Genomic DNA, 12,625 nt, shown 5'->3' on the forward strand with positions numbered 1-12,625 from the left:
ACAGACTGAGATCAGCTCTGCCTCTGAACTCCCTTTTATCTACAGTTTGTGTCATCTTTCCAGTTGAGACAACAACATGCACGAAACAATCTCTCCACAGGTTTCCTGTTCTGTGTTTACATCCACAGTCATGTCTCTGGTTAAGATTAGGTTTCTGTAGCTGGATGCAGCAACTTTTTAAAAACTTAGACTTAAATTCACAAGTTAAAGCAAAACTGGTTACACAGAGCAGATTTATGCATACCTGACTTACAATGGGTTAACTAGTCTAGTGATGAAGTTTCTGAGCTCCTTGTGTGAAAACAGGGACAGACAAATGTTTGGAGACACCTGCTCTCTCAGAAGGATGAGAAGATGTGTCTAAACTTTTGGCTGGTTCTATACTTTAGATTATACACAGCTCAAAAAATTAAAGGGAACACTTAAACAACACAATGTAACTCCAAGTCAATCACACATCTGTGAAATCAAACTGTCCACTTAGGAAGCAACACTGGTTGACAATCAATTTCACATGACAGGTGGAAATTATAGGCAATTAGCAAGACACCCCCAATAAAGGAGTGGTTCTGCAGGTGGTGACTACAGACTACTTCTCAGTTCCTGCTTTCTGGTTGACGTTTTGGTCACTTGCTGGTGGTGCTTTCACTCTAGTGGTAGCATGAGACGGAGTCTACAACCCACACAAGTAGTTCAGGTAGTGCAGCTCATCTAGTATGACACATCAATGCAAGCTGTAGCAAGAAGGTTTGCTGTGTCTGTCAGCGTAGTGTCCAGAGCATGGTGGCGCTACCAGGAGACAGGCCAGTACATCAGGAGACGTGGAGGAGGCCGTAGGAGGACAACAACCCAGCAGCAGGACAGCTACCTCTGCCTCTGTGCAAGGAGGAACAGGAGAAGCTCTGCCAGAGCCCTGCAAAATGACCTCCAGCAGGCCACAAATGTGCATGTGTCTGCTCAAACGGTCAGAAACAGACTCCATGAGGGTGGAATGAGGGCCCGACGTCCACAGATGGAGGTTGTGCTTACAGCCCAAAACCGTGCAGGACGTTTGGTATTTGCCAGAGAACACCAAGATTAGCAACTTCACCACTGGCGCCCTGCACTCTTCACAGACGAAAGCAGGTTCACAATGAGCACATGTGACAGAAGTGACAGAGTCTGGAGATGCCGTGGAGAACATTCTGCTGCCTGCAACATCCTCCTGTATGACCAGTTTGGCAGTGGGTCAGTAATGGTGTGGGTTGGCATTTCTTTGGGGGGCCACAAAGCCCTCCATATGCTCGCCAGAGGTAGCCTGACTGCCATTAGGTACAGAGATGAGATCTTCAGACCCCCTGTGAGACCATATGCTAAAGCAGTTGGCCCTGGGTTCCTCCTAATGCAAGACAATTCTAGACCTTATGTGGCTGGAGTGTGTCAGCAGCTCCTGCAAGACGAAGACATTGATGCTATGGACTGGCCCACCTGTTCCCCAGACCTGAATCCAATTGAGCACATCTGGGACATCATGTCTTGCTCCATCCACCAACGGCCCGTTGCACCACAGAGTGTCCAGGAGTTGGCGGATGCTTTAGTCCAGGTCTGAGAGGAGATCCCTCAGGAGACCATCCGCTACCTCATCAGGAGCATGCCCAGGCATTGTAGGGAGGTCATACAGGCATGTGGAGGCCACACACACTACTGAGCCTCATTTTGACTTGTTTTAAGGACATTACATTAAAGTTGGATCAGAGTGTAGTGTGTTTTTAATCCAGAGCTCCATGGGTTAATAAATTTGTTTTCTATTGATTTTTTTTTTTGTGATTTTGTTGTCAGCACATTCAACTATGTAAAGAACAAAGTGTTTAACAAGAATATTTCATTCATTCAGATCTAGGATGTGTTATATTTTACAGTGTATTTTGTGTGAATCTGTATTAACTGTATGTAAATTTTGTATGAACATGTTATCTTCATGTTTCTAAACATATGAGCTGTATTTAGGTGTTTATTAAAAGTGGGAGATGGTTTTTAATTTTTCATGTAGAGTCATGATGGTAACAAGAGATATGAGGACTGGATGGAAGCCTCTTCCTTTTAAACAAACCCTATCACCGACAATCTGTAGCCTCCGTCACGCAGCTTTTATATCTAATTATTTATTTGTTATTCATAAAACGAGTTTCATTGCGGAGTGAAAAATTAAGCCATTACGCTTTCTAATAACACATTTTTTAAAAAGCTGAAAAAATAGATATTAACAACAGTAAAAGAGAGCACTTTTCATTAACTTTTAATATTATAATTTCTGTTAGCAGCGCATCGTTCTCAAAGTTACTCGCCCTGTCTGTCTAATCAAAAGTGAACTTAACCTGGTTGATTTTTTACTCCATTTCTGGAAACTTTCTGCCACTGTCACTTCAGCATGAAGAGGCCACATAGTTCTACAGCATCATGACTAAATCAGGAGCAGGACTGTTGTGTCTCGTTTCTGTAGCAGCAGTTAATCATCTGTAGAATGGCTTCAGTAACGCTGGTTTTACTGGTTCATGTTATGAGGATGTTGTTTGCTCTCTGATGTACTAAAGAAAATTGTCAAGTTTTACTAAAGTGTGTTTCATTCTAGTCATGATGAAGACACATTCTTATGTTTTCATAATAATTTTATATCTCAGAACCATTGAGATTAAATTTCTTGTCTGGGCCTTGAAATTGACTAAATCTGTAGATGTTTGTTTTCAGATTAAAGGTCATAGTGAAACTTCATGTTTAAATCATTTTAAAAGTCACAGGACTAAGATCTGCTGCAGTCAAAGCTCAAACATTAGTCCAGCTCTTTAAAGATTATTTTGTTGTTTGCTTACAAATTCTATGAAACTCTACAGGTGATATTTTTTATTAGTTTAGGTGATTGTTTTACTTTTAACCACAGAAATGTGACGTTTTTATTTGATTTTATTTATTTATTTCATTTACCCAAACATGTACTGCAATAGAAAATCCATATGATTAAATTGTTATTGTTTCTTGTTTTGTCTTTTTCTTTATTTAACATTTAAACGTGAGCCAAACAAAGTCAAGTTTTAATTAAACACTTTCCCGTTTTTCCCACGTTGTCACCCACACACCTTGTTAGTTTGTTTTGTCACAAAGCAGCAAACCCTGTGTTTGTGTTTCTGCTTCTGGATGGTGTAACAGAGACGATCTGATAAGAGTTAGGAGCTGTCACAGATGTCTCTGCTCCTGAGCTGGTATTTAAAGTTTCACAACCAAAAACTAGAAGTGAAATTTAAGTTCAAAGAAAATAATTAAAATCTCTACCAGAATTTATGGAGTCTTTCCTTTGCTCACACCTAATCTCCTGACCACATTTTATAAAATTTCTCATGTATTTTATTATTATTATTATTATTTTCTGCAGATGGACAAACAAAACAACGAGTTTCACATGTATAATGTTACTGTAAATATGGAAACATTTCTCCAAAAGCTCTATGAGTCTATAAAGATGGAGCAGCTCCATTTCAGTGTGATTCGTCTCATTCTGTCTATTTCTCTGTGACAGGTTACTCACATCAGACTCAGAGAAGTGGGAACTAGTGGGAGTGTACATGAACTTTTTCTATTTTGAGAATCCCTGCTCTTTCCTATCCAAGTCTCCTATCCAAGATTCAGTATTTCACTGTAGATATTTGCACTGATTCAACACATTTTCTATTTACTAATGAATAATTACTCAGTTGTCAAATGAATCTTTTCAGCCACAATAATTTTGGAATAAATATGTTGGAGGAATAATTAGATTTTACACCAAATATTTACAAAATTGTGTTTCATTAATACATGTTTTTGTCTTCCAGATCCACCTGTCTACAAGATTAATGTTACAGAAGATGATGATGTAGTTTTACCTTGTTCCTTTGGAACTATGGACATTACAAACATGGCCTTCGACTGGAAGAAAGAGAACGTGGCAGATGATAAAAGGGAGGTGTTTTTGTATGAACGCGGCACCATGTATGGTCCTACACATGATGGTCAAGCTGAGCAGTTTAAAGGTCGGGCCTTTCATTTTCCCGACCAGCTCACATCTGGTAATGCCTCCATACAAATCAAACCTACAAAAGTGGACGACAGTGGAACTTACGTCTGTCTTAATGCATCTACTCCCCCCACAATACTGTTCAGAGTTCAGCTTCATGTTGGTGAGTACTTTCATTGATCAGTTAAAGATTATTTACAGAAGAGATCAGTTCAAATGTCCCAGATGGGCTCAAGTTAATTCAGCTCTACATAAAATAACAAATATGAGATGTATGTAGCTCCTTATTAGAAGTGGGAGATGTTTTTAACAAATGGGTAAATTCTAAAAATGCGTACAAAATATGTTCCTTTATTTATTTGGTATAGTGAAAGTAAATAAAACATTTTAAAAAAGATTACAGAGAAGAAGTTGAAAAACCCAAAGGCTAGTAGCTTCTAAAACGCCTACTCAATATACATTCAAATACATTCTTTTCTTTTACATATTATATGTATGGCCTTCTTTTGCAGTGAGAAAACTGAATTTGTGTTTGTGTGATAAGTGTTTCCCCAAATCCCTACACAATAGGTCACATATGGAACAATCAATGAGTTATATAAAATAAAAAGTGATTTCTGACACAGATAGTCCTTTACTTTGTACAGTATTCCAGTTTAGATTATGGTCTACAATGACACCTAAAACCTTAATTTCTGTAACTATGTCAATTTCATGATTATTTAAAATTTTTTTTTTTTTTTTTTTTGTTTGTTTTTTTTTTTAACTATTTTATGTACATTTTGCAAATAAAAACATTTTGTTTTTCCAAAGTCAATAGACTATTTTTTGACAACAAACCATTTGTTATCTAACTCAAATTCATTTTCCACTGTATCCAGAACTTGTTTCTACTACAAAAGAAAGTTGCATCATCAGCAAATAAAATGCACTTCAACAACTAGAAAAAAAAAACACAAATCATTAATAAACAATAAAAGGTCTAGTACAGAGCCCTGTGGCACCCCACACATATAGATTTTTATTTTTAAGTTACTATACACTGTTCTCAGGGGGGAAAAGAGTACATATCTTGTTTTAATGTGTAGGACTTTTTTATTAGTTGTGAGACTGTCTCAGTCTAGGGTGACCAAACGTCCTCATTTACCCAGAACAACACTCAGCCTTAAATATGTTCACATTGGATTTGTGTTGCGTTTCCCTCCCCACACTCGCTTGTTATTGTTATCCACTCTCTGACACCAAGCAACAGTAGAGGGAGGGGGGGGAGGGAGGGGGAGAGGGAGCTGTAGCACTGAGAGGAGTTACCTGGTAATGACGTCACCTACTCTCGGCCGCTCAGAAATATAAAAAACTGGAATTCACCATCACTTTGTGTTTTTGCTAAATGGAGAAAGTGTGTGCGAGTTTCCTTCCTGATTGTGTCGGATGGGCTTCACACCTGTGGGATACAAAGCCATTCAAACTTTTCCTGGAGAGGTTTCCCTCCCTCATGTTCTCCACAGTTTAATAATTAGCCTGCTAGACGAGGTGTTTTTGAAGGAAGGCTTTGACGGCTTGGAGGAAGAAGCTGTTCAGCAGTTTTAGATCTGAGTGTGGGGGCGGCAGTGGCTCAGGCGGTAGAGCAGGTCGTCCAATGATCGGAAGGTCGGCGGTTCGATTCCCGCTCCCGCAGTCATCTGTCGTTGTGTCCTTGGGCAAGACACTTAACCCTCCTTGCCTCCAGTGTTGGCATCGCTGGTGTATGAATGTGTGGATGAATGTTCGGTGATGGTCGGAGAGGCCGTAGGCGCAGACCATGGATGTATTATAGGAACTGGATAACGGACTGAAAATGGCGGCCCATTCATTTCTATGGAAGTTGCTCACCCAGCGCATACGCCGAAAAAGTTCTCAGGCTTCCGGGTTACTTCCGCATATTGGGCCCATAGAGCATGCGCAGTAGTGTCACCTCCCATCATGCTTCACGTCACTGTGAACGAGCAATGCGCAGCCCAGTGACCTGATCCAGCGACGCGCGGTCACGACATTAATCTGCAGTATGAGAGCTGTACAAACTCAGATGATGATTTTCTACGGCACACGATCGGACCTCGATGTAAAGTAATGATATAATATACGTGGAAAAAGTTGTGTAGTAATTGTTAAAATGATGGTTTGTTTTAATCTGATGAATTTCTATATGGGATTCGTAATAGCCCAATATAAGTCAGTCTATATTGTATATTTGTATAATCCCGTGTCAAATTTTCACGATGACTTACAATTCCTACCTTTATTCATGAATAATTTCAGGCACGTCTTTTGTAATAAATGTTAGAAGTCCTTGTTAATGCATTATTTCATTGTGCTACCCATGCATATTCTCTTTATTTTTCTGCTATTCCCTGGATGACACCAAGATTATCAATTGCGTCTCTTAAAATGTTCCTTTCTTGTGTTTTGCCGGATTCCACTTTGTTAAATGCTGCAGTTTTTTAATTGACAAAGAAAAAAAAAACTTTGTTTAAACTGAGGACTATGTTAAGGAAAACTAGGCCACTTGGGTTATCACCATTCTATATTTATTATGTAGTTATGTATTTTATGTATCGTGATTTCCGTTAGGGATTGAAAATGGTTTTGTAGGCTATTTTACCTAACTTGGCGACATTGTGTCGCTGTCATGAAATGGCTCAACACTCCCAAAATATTTAACTGTATATGTATAACAAAATATCACTGACAGCGATGCGTCAAGACTGTTATTCATATTTTATTTGAACTAACGAAAATAGAATAGCAGCTCATAAGACAAAATATTTTAATTAAAAAAATTCTATTGCCCTCTGGGTGAACAGTGTGATTAAACTACTTAACAAAAAGTGAACTAATGTGAACCAAAATATAAGAAATTAACAAATAAAAAAAAAAGCCACCCTCACTTTCCCCGATCTATTCATGGGCTGAATCTCTCTTTACATAAAATAAACCAGTAAAACGCACTATCAGGTGGTTTAAACAGGTGGTCGTAACTACAACCTAGAGCTAATTAGGATTTAGGTCACAATACGTTTAAAAACAGGAACTATCATGCATGTAATATCAAACATTAAGAATACAAATGTATTAAGTTACTCGATATCAGAAAAAAGAAACTTAACTTTAACTTAACTTTTACGAACAGCTTTCCCATCATATTGAAGTCAACAGCCGTCCTCCTCGCTCCCGACACAGCATGACCGCGCTTCGGCAGTGCATGTGCACAGCCGTGACGTCACCGGAGAAATAGAGACTTTTCTGTGGCTTTTATGGCCTTTTGAAAAATAATTGACGGATTAAATGTCCATGAATTAAAAATATTGAATAGAAAGATTAGTAATTAGCTGTGTTTAAAGCTGAAGACGTCCTGTCAGCAGTTTTACAGCCGTGTCTTTTACCATTGTGGCCTATGGGAAAAATGCTTTTTGGGCCCCATGGGATTTTTTGTTGCAGTACCACGAGTGGCCACTGGGAAAAATCGGCGTGCCGCCATTGTTCAGTCCGTTATCCAGTTCTTATAATACATCCATGGCGCAGACTGGCAGCCACGTTTCCGTCAGCTTGCCCCAGGGCAGCTGTGGCTACACACGTAGCTTACCATCACCAGGTATGAGTGAGGAGTGGATGAATAATGGATTCACACTGTAAAGCGCTTTGGGTGCCTTGAAAAGCGCTATATAAATCTAATCTATTATTATTATTATTATTAGTGTCCAGTATCTATAAAGCTAGAACATGCAGAAACTTTTTCCACCTTGGTGGTGATGCATCGGAAGCTCATTGCATGACATGAAAAGTCGGGAACTGGAAGCTTACATCAGCTCTGCACAAAGACATTCTTTCTTTTATTCTTTCTTTTGTATTTGTCTGTTTATACATACTGTATATTTACTACATAATAAGTGGACAAACACTGAACAGAAAGATTAAATTTATCTTCACCACAGTTAAAGTGAATGACTTTTATGTAGCCCAACACTTAATTCAATCTTTGGCCAAAAGAAATCTTTTATGTAGACAATATAAAATATCAGTGCAAAGTGGCCTCGTCATCTTACTGCAGAGGACACCACAGTGTGCACCAGCCTACCAGCTCCTTTCTGGTAACAATGTTGCACTCTCCAGATATTAGATTTATGAATGTGGATCTAACTCACTAAATCACATTCAGACATTTGTAAAGAAATCTGGATATTTTGTTATAAACTAAATGAAACTAAAGTTTTAACTTGTAGACAGAAATGATGTAGAAATTTTAGATTAATCTGTTCTAAAAGTAACACTATGCAAGAAAAACAAAACAATGCTGACATCTAGTGGCCAAGATGGAGACATCAAACACCTCAAACATTATCTAGTAAGATATTGTAGCATAACTGTAGGGTGTGTTATCTGTTGAGGAAAAATCTAGCAGCTTGTTTCTTTGATGAGGTTGATGTATGTTGTTTCCTTCTAACACATTATGTTTTAATTATGATCCTTTATTCTTAAATGTGTCCCCTCAAACTGATCCCACATGTGAATACAGAAAGCTAAAAGTAAAGCAGAACAGAAAGTGGAACATCGGTTATACTGATGAACAACATGTCTCAGAAAGAGGAGGATGTAACATCAGTTCTCTCACTGAGACCAAAACTAAAACCTTACAGTGACGTCAAGCAGGAGGTTCCTGGAGAGTCTGGATGTTTACATCTAGAGATAAATAGTCAGCTTTGATGTCAGAAACATACAGACATTTTCATGTTGAATCTGTTGTGCATCTATTCTGAGTGTTACATTAACTTTTTATGATCAGGAGAAATCTCCTGTTAGATCACATCAGCATTGAGACAATGTCTGCCTCCTCCAGGAACCAATCAGATGACTTTCATTCCCTCTGGTCCCCTGTGACTGGCTACATCACCTAATGTAGGTGGAGGATTGCGGCTTCGCTGGGATGGGGGTGGATATGGGTGGGGGGTCCCTGGTGGCTTCGGGTCTCCGGTTGTCTCCTGGGTGGGGATCTCGGCTGCTCCGCTGCTGGGTCGGCTGGGGGTTCCGGTCTGGGCGGGCGGCATTGGGTGGGCCCCGGGGTGGGACTGCCTCGTGGCGGTGGGGGGTGGCTGCCGGGGTGCCTGGGTCGGTGTCCGTCGGCCCCTGGCCGGGTGGCCGGTCGGGCCCGGGGTGGGCCGGGTGGGGGCCCCGGGCTCTGGGGTGTCGGGTCTCCCCCCTCTCCTGGGGGTGGGGGGTCTGCCGCTGCTGGGGGGGGCTGGGCCCGTCCGGATGTGCCGTGCCGGGGGTTGGTCCGTGCCCTGGTGCTTGGTCGCAGCCCCGGAACCTGGGTGGGGGTGTGTTTGTATATAGGTGGGTGTGTGTGTGTGTGTGTGTCTGTAGGTATGCGGGTGTGTGGGTGGGTGTAGAGGGATGTGTGTGCTGTATGTGTGTGTGGGTGTGTATGAAGGTCTAGGTGTGTGCGTGTATGTGTGTGTGAGTGGTGTGCGGGTGTGTGTGTGGAGGTCTATGTGGGATGTGTGTGTGGGTGTGTGTGAAGGTGTGTATATATGAGTGTGTGCACGTGGAGGTCGAGGTGTGTGTGGAGGAGTGAAGGAGTGGGTGGAGGCGTGAGTATGTGTGGAGGTGCTTGTGTGTATATGCAGGTATGTATGTGAGTGCGTGTGTAGTGGTGTATGTGTATGGAGGGGTATGAGAGTGTGTGTGTATGTGGGCACCGGTGTGTGTGTTTATAGGTATGTGCGTGAAGTGTGTGTGTGGAGGTATGTGCACGTATTGAGGTGTTGGTGTATAGAGGTGTGTGAGAGGGTGTGTGAGTGGCTGGGGTAAAAAAAAAAATAAAAAAAAAAAAAGTGTGTGCGTTTGCAGGGGGTTAGGACGTGTCCTCTGGGGGGCGCCCTGGCCGGGTGTTGGGGGCGTGGGCCTGGGGTTCCCTTCCTTTGCCTCGCCCCCCTCCCACTCAGAAAGAGGAAAGTGGCCCCTTGGGCTGGTGGCTGGCCACTGGGGGGGTTCGTGGCGTGCCTGGGTTGGGGTGCCTGCTCCGGGCCTGTGACGCCCTTCGGGGCCGGGGGGGGACGGGGGCGCCCTAAGCCACTGGCGGGTCGTCTTCCAGGGGGGAGGCTTACTCCCCTCTGGACCTACATCTCCTGACCCCTCCCCTCCCCCACTCTTCACTACATACACAGGTAGGGCTGTGGGAGGTGTGCTTGTTGCGCTGGGCGGGGCAGGGGGGTCATCATAGTGGCCCTGTTGCTTCGCCGAGCGGCAGCATGCCTCCCAGCTTTTAATTCCACTTAGTCACTGAGCACAAATAACATTTGCAACATACAAACACGTTTTGGGGGGTGGAACATGCGAGGTCAGGTGGGTGGGACTGCTCAGGTGGCCCCACCCCCTCCTCAATGCAGTTACTGCCCCCCAATTTTAACCCTCTTTTTTTAATTGCAAACAGCACATAATATATTCCATCACTAGTGGGGGAGGGAGGGGGGATGGGGTCTTCAAGCGCCCCTGTCTCCATGGATGGCCCGGGGGCGGGGCGGGCCGGGTGGCCTGTCGCGTTGGCCCGGGGCGTAGGCGGGCTGTCCCGGGGGGTTTTGGCTGCTTGCCCTGGGGGGAAGGTGCTGTTTTGGGGGTGGGGAGTGGGGGGGGCGGGGGCGGGGTGGGGGGTTGGGGGCCTGGCTCGTGTCTCCTCGCCTCCTGGCTGGGGCTGTCCCCCCCGTGGCGTGGTGGGGGGGGATGGTGTTTGTGTGTGTGTGTGTTGGGGGGGGGGGGGGGGGGGGGGGGGGTGGGTGGGAGAGTGGTGTGGGTGTGGGGGGATGGGTGGTGGAGGGATGGTGTGTGGGAGGGTGGGGTGTGTGGAGGTGGATGCGTGGTGTGTGGGAGGGGGGGTGGTGTGGGTGTGGGAGGATGAATGGTGGAGGGATGATGTATGTGTGGGAGGATGGGGTATGTGTGGGAGAATGTATGGTGCAGGGATGGGGGAGTGTGTGGGAGGATGGATGGTGGAAGGATGGTGTGTGTGCGGGAGGATGGATGGTGTATGGGAGGGAGGATGGTGTGTGTGTGGGGGAGTGGTGTATGTTTGGGAGAGTGGGTGATGGAGGGGTGGTGTGTGTGTGTGGGAGGATGGGGTACGTGAAGGTGGATGTTTGGTGTAGGAGAATGATGTATGTGTGGGAGGATGGGTAGTGGAAGGAAGGTGTGTGTGTGTGTGTGTATGGGAGGTGTGAAGGTGGATGAATGGTGTGTGAGAGGGAGGATGGTGTATGTGTGGGAGGATGAGTGGTGGAGGGATGATGTGTGTGTGGGAGGATGGGATAGGTGTGGGAGAGTGTATGGTGGAAGGATGGTGAGTGTGTGGGTGGAAGGATGGTGTGTGTGTGGAAGGATGGATGGTGGAAGGATGGTGTGTGTGTGTGGGAGGACAGAGTATGTGAGGGTTGAATGGTGTATGTGTGGGAGGATAAATGGAGGAGTGGAAGGAGAGTGTGTGTGTTTGTGTGTGTGTGTGTGTGTTGGTCTGGGGGGGGGCAGGACTGGTTCTCGGGGTGTGCGGCTGGGCGCTGGGGTGTGGGGCTGGCCTCTGGTGGTGGCCGTCTGGGCGGGCCGGGTCCCCCCGGGTGGCGTGCTGGCCCTCGGCCTGTGGGGGAGGGGGGTGTCCCTGCGCTCCTGGGCCCGGGCCCTCTGCCCCGTCTGTCCCGGGCGGCCGGTGCCCGGGGGGGTCGGGGACTGCTGGCCTCGGCCCGCCGGGGCCGGTGCCCTGGGTCCGCGGGGCGGCTCCTGCTGGGGTCTCCTGCTGCTGCCTTCCTGGGCGGGCGAGTGGTCGTCTCTGTGGACCGGTCGGGATCTGTTGCCTGCGGGGGGGCTGGTGGCCTGGGTCTCGGGACCGCTGGCCTGACTCTGGCCTCTGTTCAAGTGAGGTGGCATCTGCATGATCACTCTGCATGGTCACTCCTTCCTGAACGTCTCCACACAGTCTTTGCGTCGCCGTGTGGCCGAGTTCTCCAACACATCCACACAGGTTTCTCTGCGCGTGTTCTTGAATACAGCAGTTTCACTTATATCTATTATCATATTTTGTTTCTTTTTTTAATTATTTCTGTTCTTATTATTATTATTACTCTTACTCTTATTATTATTATTGTTACTATTATCAACTAGTTGTGTAATGACCTACTGGCTAGGATGATGGTAGCTATATATGTTGTAAGTAGTATGGATTACATGGTCTTCTGTATGATGTTTCAAGTCCCCACCCGCACTCCCCACACCCTTTCTGTCCCTCTCTCTCCCCTCCCTCTTCTCTCTACTTTCTTTTCTCTCTCTCTCTCTCTGTCCCCTCCGGTCGAGTCCAGCATTAAGAGTCTGATTTAATAAAGTTTTTCATCAAGAGGGACTTTATACATGTAGTATAAATCCCTGCTTGATAGAGTAAAATTGCCCAGCACCAGACAGCAGCCAGACAATCATTCTGTTTGCAACGATGCTGGACAAGACAGGTTAAAAAAAAAAAAAAAAAAAAAAAAACTTTTTATGATCAGTTTCAGGGTCCTCCACTGGATTGATTGTTACTGTTGCTGCCATAAT

General features: G+C 44.6%; 1 protein-coding gene across 1 annotated transcript in view; it reads left to right on the forward strand.

The window, feature by feature from the left end:
* Window positions 1-12,625, forward strand: part of LOC121636568 (CD276 antigen-like) — a 129,233-nt gene that overhangs the window by 15,498 nt on the left and 101,110 nt on the right. The gene's annotated exons all lie outside the window — the stretch shown is intronic.

Source organism: Melanotaenia boesemani, chromosome 3 (assembly GCF_017639745.1).
Source record: "Melanotaenia boesemani isolate fMelBoe1 chromosome 3, fMelBoe1.pri, whole genome shotgun sequence".
In the NCBI taxonomy this organism is placed as follows: domain Eukaryota; kingdom Metazoa; phylum Chordata; class Actinopteri; order Atheriniformes; family Melanotaeniidae; genus Melanotaenia; species Melanotaenia boesemani.